At 45.1% G+C, this 14,963-nt stretch overlaps 1 protein-coding gene across 9 annotated transcripts in view; it reads left to right on the forward strand.

Annotated features, from left to right (window-relative positions):
- Window positions 1–468: 468 nt before the first annotated feature.
- Window positions 469–14,963, forward strand: part of ZMYND11 (zinc finger MYND-type containing 11) — a 136,918-nt gene continuing 122,423 nt past the window's right edge. For 3 of the 9 annotated variants that reach the window (XM_039241628.1, XM_039241629.1, XM_039241631.1), the window contains exon 1: window positions 1,731–1,848. The gene's annotated coding sequence lies outside the window, so the exon portion shown is untranslated. Of the gene's footprint in view, window positions 546–1,406; window positions 1,482–1,505; window positions 1,573–1,728; window positions 1,849–14,963 lie in introns of those variants that run through there. The other 6 variants (XM_039241624.1, XM_039241626.1, XM_039241623.1 and 3 more) reach the window with 6 other exon arrangements.

The following is a 14,963-nucleotide window of genomic DNA, read 5'->3' on the forward strand; positions in this document are numbered from 1 at the left end:
AATGCTGGTGGGATTTGGGAAGGATTAGGCCTGCTGTGGGTCCTTCCTTGGGTGGTGCTAAGTCTCTTGACACATGTCCTCGTTGATGCAAACCACGCCTCATGGCTGGCTGCTCTTCCTCTCCCCCTTTTCTCTGACACCCTTGCCCTGTCTTTGCAGTCGGATGGTAAACTCATGGTATAAAATGAGTTGTATGGAAATCACTGGTTTGGTGTTCTGGGCCTTCCCTGACTTCCCCCCCTCCTACCTCCACCCCCCCCCCCAAGTCATTGACACCAAACCATTGGCTCAGACTATATCCCGTTCTCCATATTCACCCACAGCTGAGGGAAAAATGAGGTGAGTAAGGCTGTTCTGAAGGGAAAATGGAACCTAGGGCTAAGGTCTAGTCAATTTGGGGGAACTGCCCAAATTCGGAGTTTGGGGATAAACTATGCGACTTAGCTTAGATAGAATACGAGACAGTATCTGAGTACAAATACTGGAACGACGCCTAAATAATTGGCGGAAAATGTGGACTTACGCAGTCACTCGGTTCCTAAAAGGTAAGCTTCCTTTTTTTACACATAGGTGAATTTGTCTCACTTGAGCAGCCTCCGTGAAACACTCAGAATCAAGCAGTCCTCTATTTTATAGATGACTTAAAAAAAAAAAAAAACAACCAAAAACAACCAAGGTGATTTACTTAGAGCTGTTCATTGTTAGAATTCCTGGTCCAGCGTTTAAAACCCGGGTATGGCTTGATTTTTTTCTGACACCGTTTAATTCCTCTTCTGGACCTTAATGACATACATTGATCTGTAAAAGTGAGTTAACACTATTTTGTGACCTCTCTTGATCCAACCAAAGCCTCTGCAGGATGTGTCAGGCCCAGGGCTGTGAGTGTGGAAAGACTGCTCCACTGAGCGGTGCGCATCACAGAACAGACTCCCCACTTCCAGATCTTAGTCTTAGCGCCCAGCTGTGGAAGAAGATTGATACATCGGATTAGAACTCCCAAATTTCTTGGACGGTGTCTTCCCGGTGATTTTCAGGTACATTCTTTCGCCCAAGAATCAGCGAAAGAAATTCGGGCTGATAGGTCGGTCTTCCTCCCAAAGTCCTACCGGAGACGGGTCTTTATGGAAAATATGTGGAATCTCTAGAAGTCTGTTTATCTCTCTCAGTAAAGCATACACTGGGGTCTCGTCCGTCAGATGTGGGATAACGAACGGACACGGATAAGCCACTTCTCCCAGAGCCGTGCGGTGTAGCCAGGTGGACGGCGGGTGGCCCTGGGCGCGCCGGGAACGAGGACTCGGCACCTCCCCGCGACTGCTTCCGACGGACGGGCCGGGAGGGCCTCGGCCGCACGCCCGCCGACCGGCCAGCGGCGGGAGGCGGCGGCCCCGGGGCACGGCCCGCCCGCGGGCCGGCGCCTGACGATGCTGCGAGCGCCGGGCGCTGTGTGCGCTGGGCCGCCGGCTCCCGCGCGCCCGCACGTACGTAGCCTCACGCGTGTGGCTGTGTGGCTGTGTGAGAATATGCGGCGGCTAGGTCGGAGGCAGGCGCCGAGGACGGGGCGGAGGGAAGGTGGGTGTGGGCGCGCGCGGGCCGGGCCCGGCCCGGAGGGAGCCCGCGGCCCGCACCCCGCGGCCGGCCCGGCGCGGCCGCACAACAAAGTCCGGGGGCGGGCGGGCGGGCGGGCGGAGGTGGAGGAGGCCGGGCCGGGCGAGCGGCCGCCCCGCGCACACACCGCCGTGCGAGCGGCGCCGCGGCCGCGCCGGACGCAAACTTTCCCTGGCGGCGGCGGCGGCTCCCCAACTCCCCGCCCCCGGCCCCCGGGCTTGCCGCGCGGACCGAAACCCCGTAAGTGCGGGCGGCGGCGGGCCCCCCGAGTCCCCGGCCGGGCGCGCGCTGGTGTCCGCGGCGGCGGCTTGTCAACATGGCGCCCCTGACGCGCGGAGTCGGGGAGGGCGGCGGAGAGCCAGGAGCCCCGGGAGGCGGGGAGCCGAGGCGGAGGCCGGGCCCGCGGAGCCGGCGGGCAGGCCCGACTGGAAGGCGGCGGCGGCGGGGCGGGGAGGCGGCGCGGAGGCGGCGCGGAGGCCGGGAGGCGGGGAGCCTGCCCCCACCCCCCCCCCCCGCGCCCCGCAGGCCTGGGCCCGGGAGGCGGCGGCGGGAAGGAGGCGGCGCGGCGGCGGCGGCGGCGGCGGGGCCGGGCGCGGAGGGGGAGGGCCGGGCGCGGCGGCGGCGGCGGCGGCGGCGGCGAGGACCGGAGCATAATGGTGGGAGACTCGGCCGCGGCGGCGCGGGGCGCGGGCGGGGGCGTCCGAGCGGTGGCGCCGTCGCTTTGTGGAGCCCGGTCCCGGCTGCAGCCTCTCGGGCCGCCGGCGCGGTGCGCTCGCCGTCCGCCCTCCGAGTACCGCCGCGAGCGGCCCGCGGGGCTTTGTGCAAGCGGGCGGGGGTGGCGGGGCCTGCGGGGATCCCGCCCGCGCCCCCTCGCCCTCGGCGGGCCCGGGAGGGGCGGGCCGCAGGAGGAGAACCGCGCGGGGCCTGCTCGGGCCGGAAGCCGGGGAGTCGCGTGAGCGCCGCCCGCCGGGCTGGCCCTTCCCGCGCGGCCAGGCCTGGGGCCCTCGGGCCGGGGTCCGCGGGAGTGCGGCCGTGTGAGGGGGGGAGGGCGGCGGCGCGCTGGCCGTCGCGGCGCGTTGTTGGAGGGCGGCGGCCGAGGCCGGGGCAGGGCGGGCCCCGAGGACCCGGGAAGGGCCGGGCCCGCGTTCTTGGGGGAATCTCGGCGGCCGCCAGGCCTCCGCCGCCTCAACAGGTCCTCCCGGGCCTCCGCGCGGCGCTCGGAGCGGGGCCGCCGACTGCAGGCCGGCCCGGGGCCCCGGCCTCCACGTGGACGGCCCCTCGCGCACCCCACCCCCACTCCCGTGCGACCCGCGGTGCGGTGTTCGAGGGGCGCGCGCGCGGGCGCTCAGGGCAGGTGCCTGCAGGTTGGAGGGGCCCACGCGCGCCCCGAGGTCTCGGCCCTGGACCCTCAGGCCCGCCTAACCCGGTGCTCTGCATCCTGCAGTAAGCCTGCCTAAAAAAATTTCGTCTGTTTGTTGAAAGGCAGAAAGTAAAGCGCTTACTGGTTTTTACACAGATATGAAGTAGCTGCAGCTTACTAACTGTGGGGTGCATAACCTTTTCGGGTTCTGGGGTTATTGATTTTAATGGTTGGAAGTTATCGAGGAGATCGTCTTCGTTGTACTTTAAAAGTTTGCTTTCTGGTAAGCGCTGTCCCCTCTGGTTTTTCTCAAGTCTAACTTGTACAGTAAGAAGACAGATACGAATTTTGTACAGACTTGTCATTTTCCAGGTTTTTGGCGAATTGGCGCTGGTTACGGTCATGTTTGGTGGATTCTTCATAAGATGGGTAGGTTAGATTCAGAGATTAGAAGATGTGGGATGTGATTTTGACAGAATCCATAAATTTTTTTTCTTGCTTTACTCTACCTGTGGTTAACAGAGGATTTCTGTCTTTTACGTGGTACTTTATCCCCTTAGATGTTCTTGTGGAAACTGAACCTCCCTTTCACATTCTGTAAAGTGGGCAATTTAGTTTTGCAGTTACCTGTTGCAAGGAGTTTAAATACATCTCTAAGTGATCTACAGAGAATCCTAAAATAGTACTTTTCGCTTCTGAGCTCATGCTGACTCTCCCTGGGACCTGGTTATGTTGGTATTTGGAGTGGGTATCCTTTTGCCTGTTCCCTTGAATTGACACGTGTTTTTGTAAACTCTTTTGTAACTCTACCCCTTTTCTTTTAGGGGTGGTTCAAATAGTTCTCTGACATGCGCTGTAATAGAGGCGCCAATGCACTTTTGACATACCTTGAGACGTTAATTTCAGTTAATGAAGAATTCTGACTTTGTAATAGAGGTATCAGATGCTGTCCTCATGTTGCTTAAAGACCTAAACCTCAGGCATCCTATTTTCTTTACCTTCCTTTACTGTCCTTCAGTGAAATTCTACACAGTAAATGCCATTTAGGCAAAGAGGTTGTATCTGTAAAAAAATTGAGTAAATGGTCAGACTTTGCCTTATGATAGCTAAACACTTTTCACTGTTTGAAAACCTTAACTGAGACTTAACATTGAATTTTTTTTTTCTTCTTTTCTTACAAGGTGGTTAGATTTTTTTTGTCATTTAGATCAGAGAGGTGGCATAGCAAAATGACCCCGGAGCCAGATGACTTAGGTCTGAATCTCCTCTGTCAAAGTAACAGCGGGCAAATTAATTACACTTACCATGCCTGGTCTCAGTTTCCCCATCTAGAATACCAGAATGATAGTAATTGTACCTACCTCATAGGCCTATTGGTGCATGGATCACTATTAGACTAATTCAGTTCAGTGGAATAAAATTCAGGCTAGTAATTTAAACTCAGGTGGACAAGAGGGAAGCTCTGACATTACAGCGCATTGTGCCCACATGTGTCTTGTTTACTGATTTGTGTTTGTTGTAATGCACTCTGAATCTGTGTTTTCAACTATACTCATTTCAGAAAGTTGGAAAATAAGCATTTGTTTGTTGTAGTCTTCAGGGCTCATTTACTTGAAACAGTGTTAAGGATCTTTTTATCATTACTTTTTTTTTGCTTTTACTCTTTTTTTCTGGTAAAATATACATCACAAAATTTACCATCTTAATATTAAAGTGTACAGTCTGGTCGTATTAAATAAATTTACGCTGCTGTGCAGCCATCACCACTGTCCATCTCCAGAGTTCTTTTCATTTTGTAAAATTTAAACTCCATAATCCGTACATACACCGACTCCCTGTTCGTTTCCCCGAGTGCCTGGCACCCACCTATCCTGACTTCTGTATCTTTGATGAAAACTCTGGGTAGCTGAAGTGCACAGTGTAAGAGTTCTTGTTTTAAACATTGGTAATCAGCGAATCATTTTGTCTTTGCTCACATCTGTCGCCCTGTCTGTAACTGCTTCAGGTGAAGGACTTAATAAAGAATAACTGCTTGTCATCTCTTCATTTGATTGTTGTGGAATTCATAACCTTCACCAATAGTTTTACTAGGAATTTTGACGAGAAGTAAAAAAATAACTGATTTGAGTTTAATTTTTACCTGTATTTCTTGAGCGGTAACTTTGAGTTACTTTTTTTACAGTGACATTGTCACTGCTTTGGTGCAGTGATTTTGTGAAGATCATTAGTTATCTAAAGGTTCTCTGTATCATCAGTGGTCAATTCTTTGGTCTTGATTTTTGAAACATTTTGGTATCTACAAGTTCATCACATAAATGAGTACCATGATAATAATATGTACCAAATGGTGTATTCATCGAGTCTTAGCCATTGTACAAAGTTCTTTACATACGCTGTTCCAATTTTAGAAATCCTATAGCACAGCACTTTGTTTTAATTATGGGAGGCTCCCCTACCTCCTACCACACCCCCATCCCAACATACTGTAACAAGAAGTGGGCAAATGAGTTTTGTGAGAGAATGTGCTTTATAGAACATAAAAGTTTGAGAAGCTCTCTGATAAGAGGTAAAGTGATACAAAGGAAGCTTTAATGGGAGGGAGAGAACGATCCAAATCTAAATACACGAGTATGGTCTTTTTGAGTAATCAAGTCTTAGCTCTATTATTTTAAACATCTCGTACTGCCGTAAGGAAAGATCTTATTGCACATATGTGTGCCTGTTACGAATAGTTTTTCACTCAGAATTCTTAAAAAGTTACTTAGTTGTATTGTGAAAATGCGGTATAATACTTAATGTAAAAGTTATTTACAAGTGCAAATAATCTGTATGTTTACTTAGACATTAAAATATTTATGTATTTCATTATTTAGCAGGGACATTTAGCAAATTGTTAGATACTTAGATATTTACTTCAATTTTACAAATAATCTACGTGGAACTAATAAACATTTAGACATTTAATCTTTCATTGTATTTTCTATTCAGTAGCTAAAAGGTTAGATGTTTGCCTAATTTTACATGAATTGAAAGAAATTACCAAGGTAATGGGATACTGTTAAATCCACTATTTTCAGGCCTCCTACGACTCTGTTCTTCATGAGAGGAATATATCTAGCAGATCACATCATGTTGGAAAAATGTGTCTTGGTGAAAACTTGTGTGGTATTTTATTTATTTTGTAAACTGAGTAATATTCAAATATAGTAGATTAACTAGTTTTGTTTTAAATAAATGCTTTTTGTAGTTCACATTACTTCATAATTACTATTCCATAAGATTACATTAAAATATTGTATTTTCTCACAATAGGTAGAATATGTTTTAATAGCTTGTTCATTCATTAAACATGGTTATTTATGGGAACTACTATGTTTTAGACACTTGCTAGGTAATTACTGAAACAAGCGAAGGTTGATGGACGAAAGCAAGGATAAGTGCTATGAAACCGTATATTGCGTTTGAGATTACTTCTGAGGTTTTAACACTGATTTCAGATTTATTCTGATTTGTAACTTTGTGATTTTATTATGTTCATCACTTGAGGATTTTTAAAAACAACTGTTGTGATTAATACTTTTTTATGTTCTTCAGATATTATCTAAGCATTTAGTGGAAGGTAGACCCACTTACACATTCTAATGTTTTCCCCAGTTTGATCTGCTTACATGCTAAGTAAATTTAAAATACAGTAAGGGAAGAAGAATCTTTCCTACTTTGGGATTTATCATGCACACAAGAGGAATGTGCAAAATTTCTAATGGATTTGTTTAGAGTTGGTCACCTAATGCTCATTCTCACAGTTGGAATTTAAAAAAGCCAAGTTTTTTTTTTTTTTTTAATCAGGAAGATACAGGGATTTAAAGCAGGAGAATCTGTCATAAATATATTTTAATTTGGTGTGTTTTCACAACAGTTCCTTCTCCAGGCAGTTTCAGAAAGCTGGATCCTATCATCCACACCATGCTTGTGGCAGTATCATTTTCTTAAGGTGTCATTTAGTGAGCACCTACTATGCTAGGCAGTTATACTCTTGTTCAGTCTTCACTATAGCACAAGGAGAGAAATGTTATTACAGTATGATTCTATGATCAATTACATTATTACAGTACAGCTGTAAGTACCCTATGATTTACAAGGGGACAGCTGGACCCAGAGGGTTAAGTTACTGGTGCCAGAGGTCACATAGCATACATGATCAAATGGGTTTTAAGTTCAAGTATCTGACTGCCACACCTATATTCTCTTTGGCTGCTGTTTCCCTAAAACCCACCAACTAATGGGCTCTTTTTATTGAAATCCCTTTATCCTCCAAGTGTACATTTATAATCCTGCAAAAGCATGGAGTAATAAAAGAATGTAACACTATGCCTGCTCTCCTTAGAAAAAGTAGGAGGTAGGAAGAAAGGACTATTAGGTACCTCCTGGTAATCAGAACTTTCCAGATGCAAAGTTCTGGTTAATTCCAGTTTCTCCAGGAATGACAGCTAGTAATCTGAGAACAAGCATGGATGATTGGCTCATTGTCTTGCTGTCACTGTTGGCAGCTCACACTCTGAAGATAGCTTGGTGCAGGTGTTGGGGGCCACTTAGAATCTTCATTTTAATACTTACATATAGAAGAGAAACGTCTGAGAATTTTCAGCATTCACTCCAATAATAGAGTGTTCTTGCTGTATTAGAAGGAAAAGTCATTGTGTTGAGGAAGCTTTTAGCATTACCTCTGCTAAATTCAATTTGGAGGGAAGTAGCTAATTTCTTGAAAGTAGCTGTAAGTACTGAGGCTTCAGAATTCAGTAAGTGTTTATTTTACTATTATCTGAAGTAATATGAGAAGCATATGGTGAAGAGAGACCTAGATGAATAGAGTTGTAGCATGCACAGGTCCAGATGATCTTGATACTCATCAGATGGGATGTTAGAATGGGATATTAAATAAACATGGTTTTCTCATTTAACAGTTGTAGAAAGATTTTTAAGAAGTCTTAAGGGTAAGCATGGGAACTATCTCAACTTGAAAGCTGTTACGAACTTTTTTTTGGTAGAGTCTTGATTTATCTGCCTGTTAATTGTTTTTCCATCTCAGAAATGCACCTGAGAAATGGTGTCTGGGAGATGAAGTCCTTAATTTTCAGTTGGGTTTTGATGTGTAGCACATCTACTTTAACTACCTGGTCCTTTCAGTAGGAACAAGTGAGATTAATATATTGGGGATTTTCGTTGATACCATATTTAAATTTTTGGGCATTTAATTTATCATTTGAGGTGTTGTCTTTTTAAATTATACAGTATATAAAGTTTAAGGTGATTTATTTTTCTTTTGTACTTATAATTTAACCTGTTTAAGTTTTTTTGGGGGGGCGGGGAGAGAGAGTGTGTATGAGACCGTGTGCGTGCTCAAGTGGGGGAAGGGCAGAGAGAGAGGAGAGAATTCCAAAATCCCAAGCAGGTTCCGCACTGTCAGCACAGAGCTTGACGCGGAGCTCGATCCTGAGAACCGTGAGATCATGACCCCAGCCGAAGTTAGACACTTAACTGACTCAGCAACCCAGGCGTCCTCACATATTTCTTAGGTTTTAAAACTATCACGTTTAATATGTAATATCAAAATACCTATTATCACTTGTTTTGAAATACCTTCTTAGTGTACTCCTCTGCACATGTGTATTCACACAATTTTAAGAAGCCTTGTGCTCTATATTTTCATGTTAGATTGTTTCAGGTAAGAAACTTTGATTTGAATAATTTGAAAGTTAAATTTTATTTTCTGAGGATTATTAAAACTAGCTTTTGGTCTCCATTATTTTCAGGTGAGTTAAGCTGAACAACCACGAATCCAGTTTAAAGTTAGGCTTTCTCTTGGTTCCCAGGTTCTGTAGAAGCCAGGGTACATGGCAGCTGGTTTTCAGATGGGGAGAAAGCAGCCCCTTGCACACACTGTTTCCCTCTGGTCCCCAGCCTCTTCTGCTTTTTCCAGTTCTACCTCCTGTGACGAAACACAGCTTTTAGAGTGTGTTGTCAGATTTACTTACCTATACATAATTTTGTCAGTTTTAGAGGACCAGATACATACAAGAGAAATTATTAATTGCTATTTGAATTGCATTTTTTCCCCCAAGAAAACACTTTTAATAAAATGAGGCACAGTGTTTAATAAGGCAAAATTCACACAGGGTTAATATAACATCACATTCTCTTGTGTGTCCTGTGGGAAAAAAGGAGGTAGAGAATTGAAGTACCTTAAATTTTTTTAGAGCATTTACCATTACAAAGTAATATATAAATATGACGCAGTTAACTATATCTTGTTCTGAAAAGAAAATTGCTTAATCGTGTTGCTGAATTACATTTATCATTAAGTTTTAAATATACTTTTATAGATATTCTTAATTCATAAGATTACAAATACATAAAATTAAGAAATCAGACAATGAAATGTAATTTGACTAAAGTAAAAGTACCTATATATTCCATACCCTTTGTTGATACTTTAAAGTTCCAATTTAAACTATTCCTCCCATTATATTTTTGTTTTTCATGCATACAGAGTGGGCTCAGAAATGCAACAAACACCAATTACCAGCACACAGGTCTTTCCGTGATTATGTTGTGGTAAAGTGATTGTTGAAGTTAGTATTCCTTCTCAATAACGTACATCACATCAGTGACCACATCAGTGTCAACCATTTAAGTTTAAATTTTTTTAAAAATGTTTTTTTATTTATTTCTGAGAGAGAAAGTGAGACAGCGAGAGCAGGGGAGGGTCAGGGAGAGAGAGGGAGATACAGAATCTGAAACAGGCTCCAGGCTCTGAGCTGTCAGCACAGAGCCCGACGTGGGGCTTAAACCCACGAACTGTGAGATCATGACCTGAGCCCAAGTCGGACGCTTAACCCACTGAGCCACCTAAGCGCCCCCCATGTAAGTTTAAAAGGATTCTCTCAAAGCATCAGTTGTAGACAGACGAACTAACCAATTTAGTAATGTTTTTTCTAGTACTAGCAGTAGCACTTTCAATCTTACCCCAATTTCTTCTAACTTCAATTTAGAATAAAACCGTTGTATCTCATTTATTCACAGCCAAAGAAAGTAAGTTCTACTGAGTACCATAGTCAATCCGACCATGGCTTTCTGGTACAGTGGTATATAAATAACCTTCATTAAACTAGTAAGTTTTATTTTTATTTTTATTTTTTTTTAATTTTTAATTTATTTCTAGGAGAGAGAGAGAGAGACAGCGTGAGCAGGGGAGGGTCAGAGAGAGAGGGAGTCACAGACTGAAACAGGCTCCAGGCTCAGAGCTGGCAGTCAGCACAGAGCCCGACGCGGGGCTCGAACCCACGAACCGCGAGATCATGACCTAAGCGAAAGTCGGACGCTTAACCGACTAAGCCACCCAGGCGCCCCAAAACTAGTAAGTTTTAATATTTACTAGATTGAATACTGTACCTTAGGATAAATTGAGGCTGACAAATTCCAGGTAAAAGTCTAGTAGCACCCTCATCAGTATTACCCTGTGAGTGTTCAATAATGTTTGTTGTTAGTGAACTGTTATTTTCTACAATTCTTAGCAAATGTGGACCATAGAGAGGAAAATGGAGATTTTGACATGAAAAATGTTAGAACATAGTCCCTTGCAACCTAGTGTTACAAAGACATCATACACAAAATATCCTAGGCTTCACAGCAATAAATCTTTGTGTCATGCTGTTAATATGAAGTTGGTTAGAAAGCCTAGGATATTTAGTGAGTGGTTTCTAACCAACTTCATATGAATTGCATTTTAAATAGCATCATCTTCTAGACTTTCACCTTGAAGAATAAGAGTGGGGATGTTAGACAGGTGTGGACTGGGAGTCAGTGTGTGTTCTTCAGTGGAGGTGCCGCTTCCTAGAATGATTCTAAGACTTGGGAATAATAGGAACAAAATCACAGGAAGTTTGATTTATAGGCAATAATTGAGGAAAATTTGAATTCTGCCAAATGAAATGCCAAACTGAACTCTGGCCGCTGCAGTGTCTGCCCTCTGTGTCCTGGCCCCTGGGAGGCGGGAGGCTCTGCTTCGGGTCTCTTCCCTGCGCTGAGGCCTGGAATATGTTACCAGGCAGTGAACGGAGGTCTCTGAACCTGCCCCTCACTTTGTCCCCTGGGGGACTACGACAGCCAGCCATGTCATTAGGGATACTTCGGAGTCCACTCTTATCCCCTGCTGTGCTTTATGTAAAACTTCTTTAGCCAGTAATTGTTTATCTTTCCAACAGTGGGTTTTTTTTTCTTTCAGTATGCAAGTAGTATTAGTTAATATTAATAATATTTTGTAACCTTTTGTTGGGTATCCATCTTTCCCCTCCTCATGCCACTGCCAGTCTGAAGTCAGCTCAAAATTTACTTGACAATTTGTGGGCATTTACGTTCTTTCCTGAGTTTCATCTTCACCTTCCTGCCAACCCTCAGTGATTTGTCCTTCGATTGAACTGCATTAGCTTCAGCTGGTTCTTATTCTGTTGCTTATTATTTAAACTTTACCCCATAATCATCTTGCCAGTTTCTTGACCTGAGAACCCTGACAGAGGTTTCTGTATAATGCCTCGTATGGTGCTGCGCATGGTGCGTGGAGCTGGCCACGACTGCCTGCTGCAGGCACGGCACCATCACCTGGGCTCCAGATCCTGCCGATTTCTCAGATGAGCTCATTTTCCACTTTCGGTCATGACTTCCTAGAGCCCCCTCCCTGGGGGCGAGAGGGCCTGTGTGGGAAGTCCCATTCTGCACCTGCCGTCCTCTTCACTTGTGCTCTGCACGTCTGCCCTCCAGGCTTCTCTCACCTGGTGTCGGATGCTCTGCCATCTCCCGCCATCACAGGATAACAGAACTGGAGACAGCTTGCTGAACTGTGCACCTGCTGCTCTGGTTTTCTTTTCTCCTGGTACTGACTGTTTCTCAGCACCCATCAAAAGTACCACTTTCCCTTTTGTTTGTCCACTTCTTCCCAGTCCAGTGTCCTCTGCCATCCAGTGATTGAAGCTGCTCCAGCGAGGTCACTGACGTGACCTGTCAGGGTTCACTCTGTGCTTGTGAGGCATGGTTGACCGTCCCCTCCTTGCTTTCTGAAATGCGACTCTTCAGCTTTTCTTGAGAGCTTCTGACTGCTGCTTCTGTGTTTGCCAGATGCCGCTGCTCTTCCTCTTCCTCCTCAGAGAGAGAGAAAGTGTGCGCATGTGGGGCCGGGGGACAGAGGCAGGGAGAGAGACTCTTAAGCAGACTCCATCTCATAACCCTGGTGTCCTGACCTGAGCTGAAATCAGGAAGCAGACGTTCAACTGACTGAGCCCGCCCTGCACCCCCGAGATGTTCTACCTAGAATTGAGCGTGGGGTCCCCTGTGCTCTGCCCTGGGAACCCTGTTCTTTTCCTGCCCGGCTGCCTCCAGAGTCCCATCCTGCGCATGGTCTGTCACCAACATGGTGGTAGTTACTGTATCAGCTTAGATGTGCTCAGTTCAAACTCAGGGAAGACTGTGACTCACACTTGAAGTCCAGAGATAGGATGGACTGTGGGTGATCTGTCAGCAGCTCGGAGGCTTCTTTCCCTTGTGCAGTCTCCCCCCCCCCCCCCCCCCCCCCCCCCCCCCCCCCGGTATCAGCTTTATTCTGAGACAAGTGCCCTTCATGGTTGCAAGATGGCCGCATCATTTATCTAGAACTACTGATACTCAGAAAGAAGAGACTGTGTTTTTAGGAGCAGGGGCATCTGTCTTAGAAGTAGTAGTGAGGAGGGTGGAATTCCCATGACTGGTACTAAGTAAACCTCTGGACTAAATAGCTGTTGGGGAGCTAATCGCTTTCTTCTGCTGGAAAGTTCTTCAGTGACTTCCCAGTGTCTTACCTTATAGTCTCAAATCCTTCATAATGGCTTATGAAACTCCCCGCAGTCTGGCTCGTGCACACTGTACCATCTTTGATGCTACTCTTTCTTTGCTTAAGCCTCGCTGGCTAATCTTAAATTTCTAGAGGCCTTCGGTTAAAGGTCACTTTTTCAGAGGGAGGTGAGGGACCACAACCTCTTCCAAAGTGCTTCCATACTTTTTTTTTTTTTTTTTTTAAGTACATCCAATGTGGGCCTTGAACTCACATTCCTAGGATCAAGAGGTTCCTGAGATCCGGAGTCACACATACTCCACTGACATTGAGGAGCCCACAGGGCACCTCCGGCTGTGGCCATTTCTAATGCTGATGGGATGGGATTATTGTAGAAAACAATGTGCCCTCAATAACCACAGTTAGTAATTATATACTTTTTGTAGTTTTCTGAGGACTCACTCTCCTCCTTCCCAATAACCTGTAAGATTACTGTGCGATCTCAAAATCCTTCTTAACACAGTGGGTTAGCATAGGCCAGAAATGTGAATGAGACCAAACCTTTTTGACACCTTTTTTCAAGGTTTCAGGAAACACATTTTAACCAAATTAAAACTCAAAGTGCTTTAGGAACAGACGTTGTATTAAAATAACAGGTATTTGCCACTTCAGCTATAGAAAGTGCTCATCAGTGCCTGCTCTTGTCTGTGTCCACTGTTGCCATCCACTTTGCTATGTGTAAGGTAGTGGTTAAGATTTCAGAGTTTCTTGAAGATGCAATAAAACATGTAATTCAAAGATCTTACAATCCTTGATATATTATATCAATTCAATATTAAAAAAAACAAGAATGTGTATTACCCAGTCCTACTCAGAGGTCGGATGTTGGCTGAAATGCATGCTTTTCTGGACGTTTGCCGCTGGTGTAGGAGTGCGCGCCAGGAACCTGCATGCCACAGTCTTATCCCTTGCGTGTTTGTGATCTGGAAAATGGTCACGTAACGTCTTAGTTCTTCTCTTGTCATTTATAATAAAATTTACATGCAGTAGAATAAGATTTGCTCCTTCATGATAGTAAAATATCCTCAAATGGACTGCTAAATTGAGTGTTTCAAAAAATTCTTGTTGAGTCTCCCGTAATCAAAATCGACACAGTGGAAAAGTTCACCTGCAAAGTTTGGTCTAATTTCATGCGTTAAAGAGATGATATTTTAAAGGCAAACATATTAGTAAGAAAGAGAGGTTTGTATAAACTGAGATTAAATTCATTCAAAGATTTATTTATTTATTTTTAAGTTTATTCTGAGAAGGAAAAAGAGCGCGCGCTTGCAAGTCGGGAGCGCCCGAGAGAGAATCCCAAGCAGGCTCCACATTGTCAGCGCAGAGCCTGGCATGTGGCTTAAACCCAGGAACTGTGAGATCATGACCTGAGCTGAAACCAAGAGTTGGATGCATAACTGACTGAGCCACTGAAGTGCCTCTTCATTCAAACATTTATTAAGTGATAGGCGTTACCTGTAGTATAAGCTCTTTGCAGACCTTCCTGGTGTCCCTCTGCTGTTGAACTCCTTCAGCACGGTGCTGACGTGTACCTAAATAGTTCATACTCTTTAGTTTGGAAGTACAGAATTGTTATTTGTCCTTCAAAGTTGTTGTTTGCGGGTGTACAGTCTGCAAATTATGACAAATTCCTTTTGGAAAAAATATTTGAGAAATGATGCCTTCTCACTAACTTAACATGGGCTAGTATGGTTGGTATGTTGTAAGTAATGGCTTCAGAAAGTAATTCTCAACACAAACATCTACCTTGTTTCATAGATGTTTAAGTTCCTGAAAGTCAGGGAATGTGTCATTTTAACTGACTTCTTAGGAAATAATGTTCCGAGTGAATCATAGAACCAGGGATACCCTGCCATGGTGGCATTAGTTCAGCCTCGGCTGTATCTAACTGGATATCTTGTAAAAGCTTTGGTTTTCTTCATCTCTACTTAAAATGGTTTTCAGGATGTTTGCTTTATAGTTTTATAAAAATGATTATTTAAAACCCCTGAAAAGTAAAGATTACATTTTATAATTATAGTCCGTTCTTTTAATTCACCTTAGTCGTGTTCTATCAGGTCACCACAGACACGGAGCTCA

This window comes from Hyaena hyaena, unplaced genomic scaffold, assembly GCF_003009895.1.
Source record: "Hyaena hyaena isolate Hyena2069 unplaced genomic scaffold, ASM300989v1 scaffold_197, whole genome shotgun sequence".
In the NCBI taxonomy this organism is placed as follows: Eukaryota; Metazoa; Chordata; class Mammalia; order Carnivora; family Hyaenidae; genus Hyaena; species Hyaena hyaena.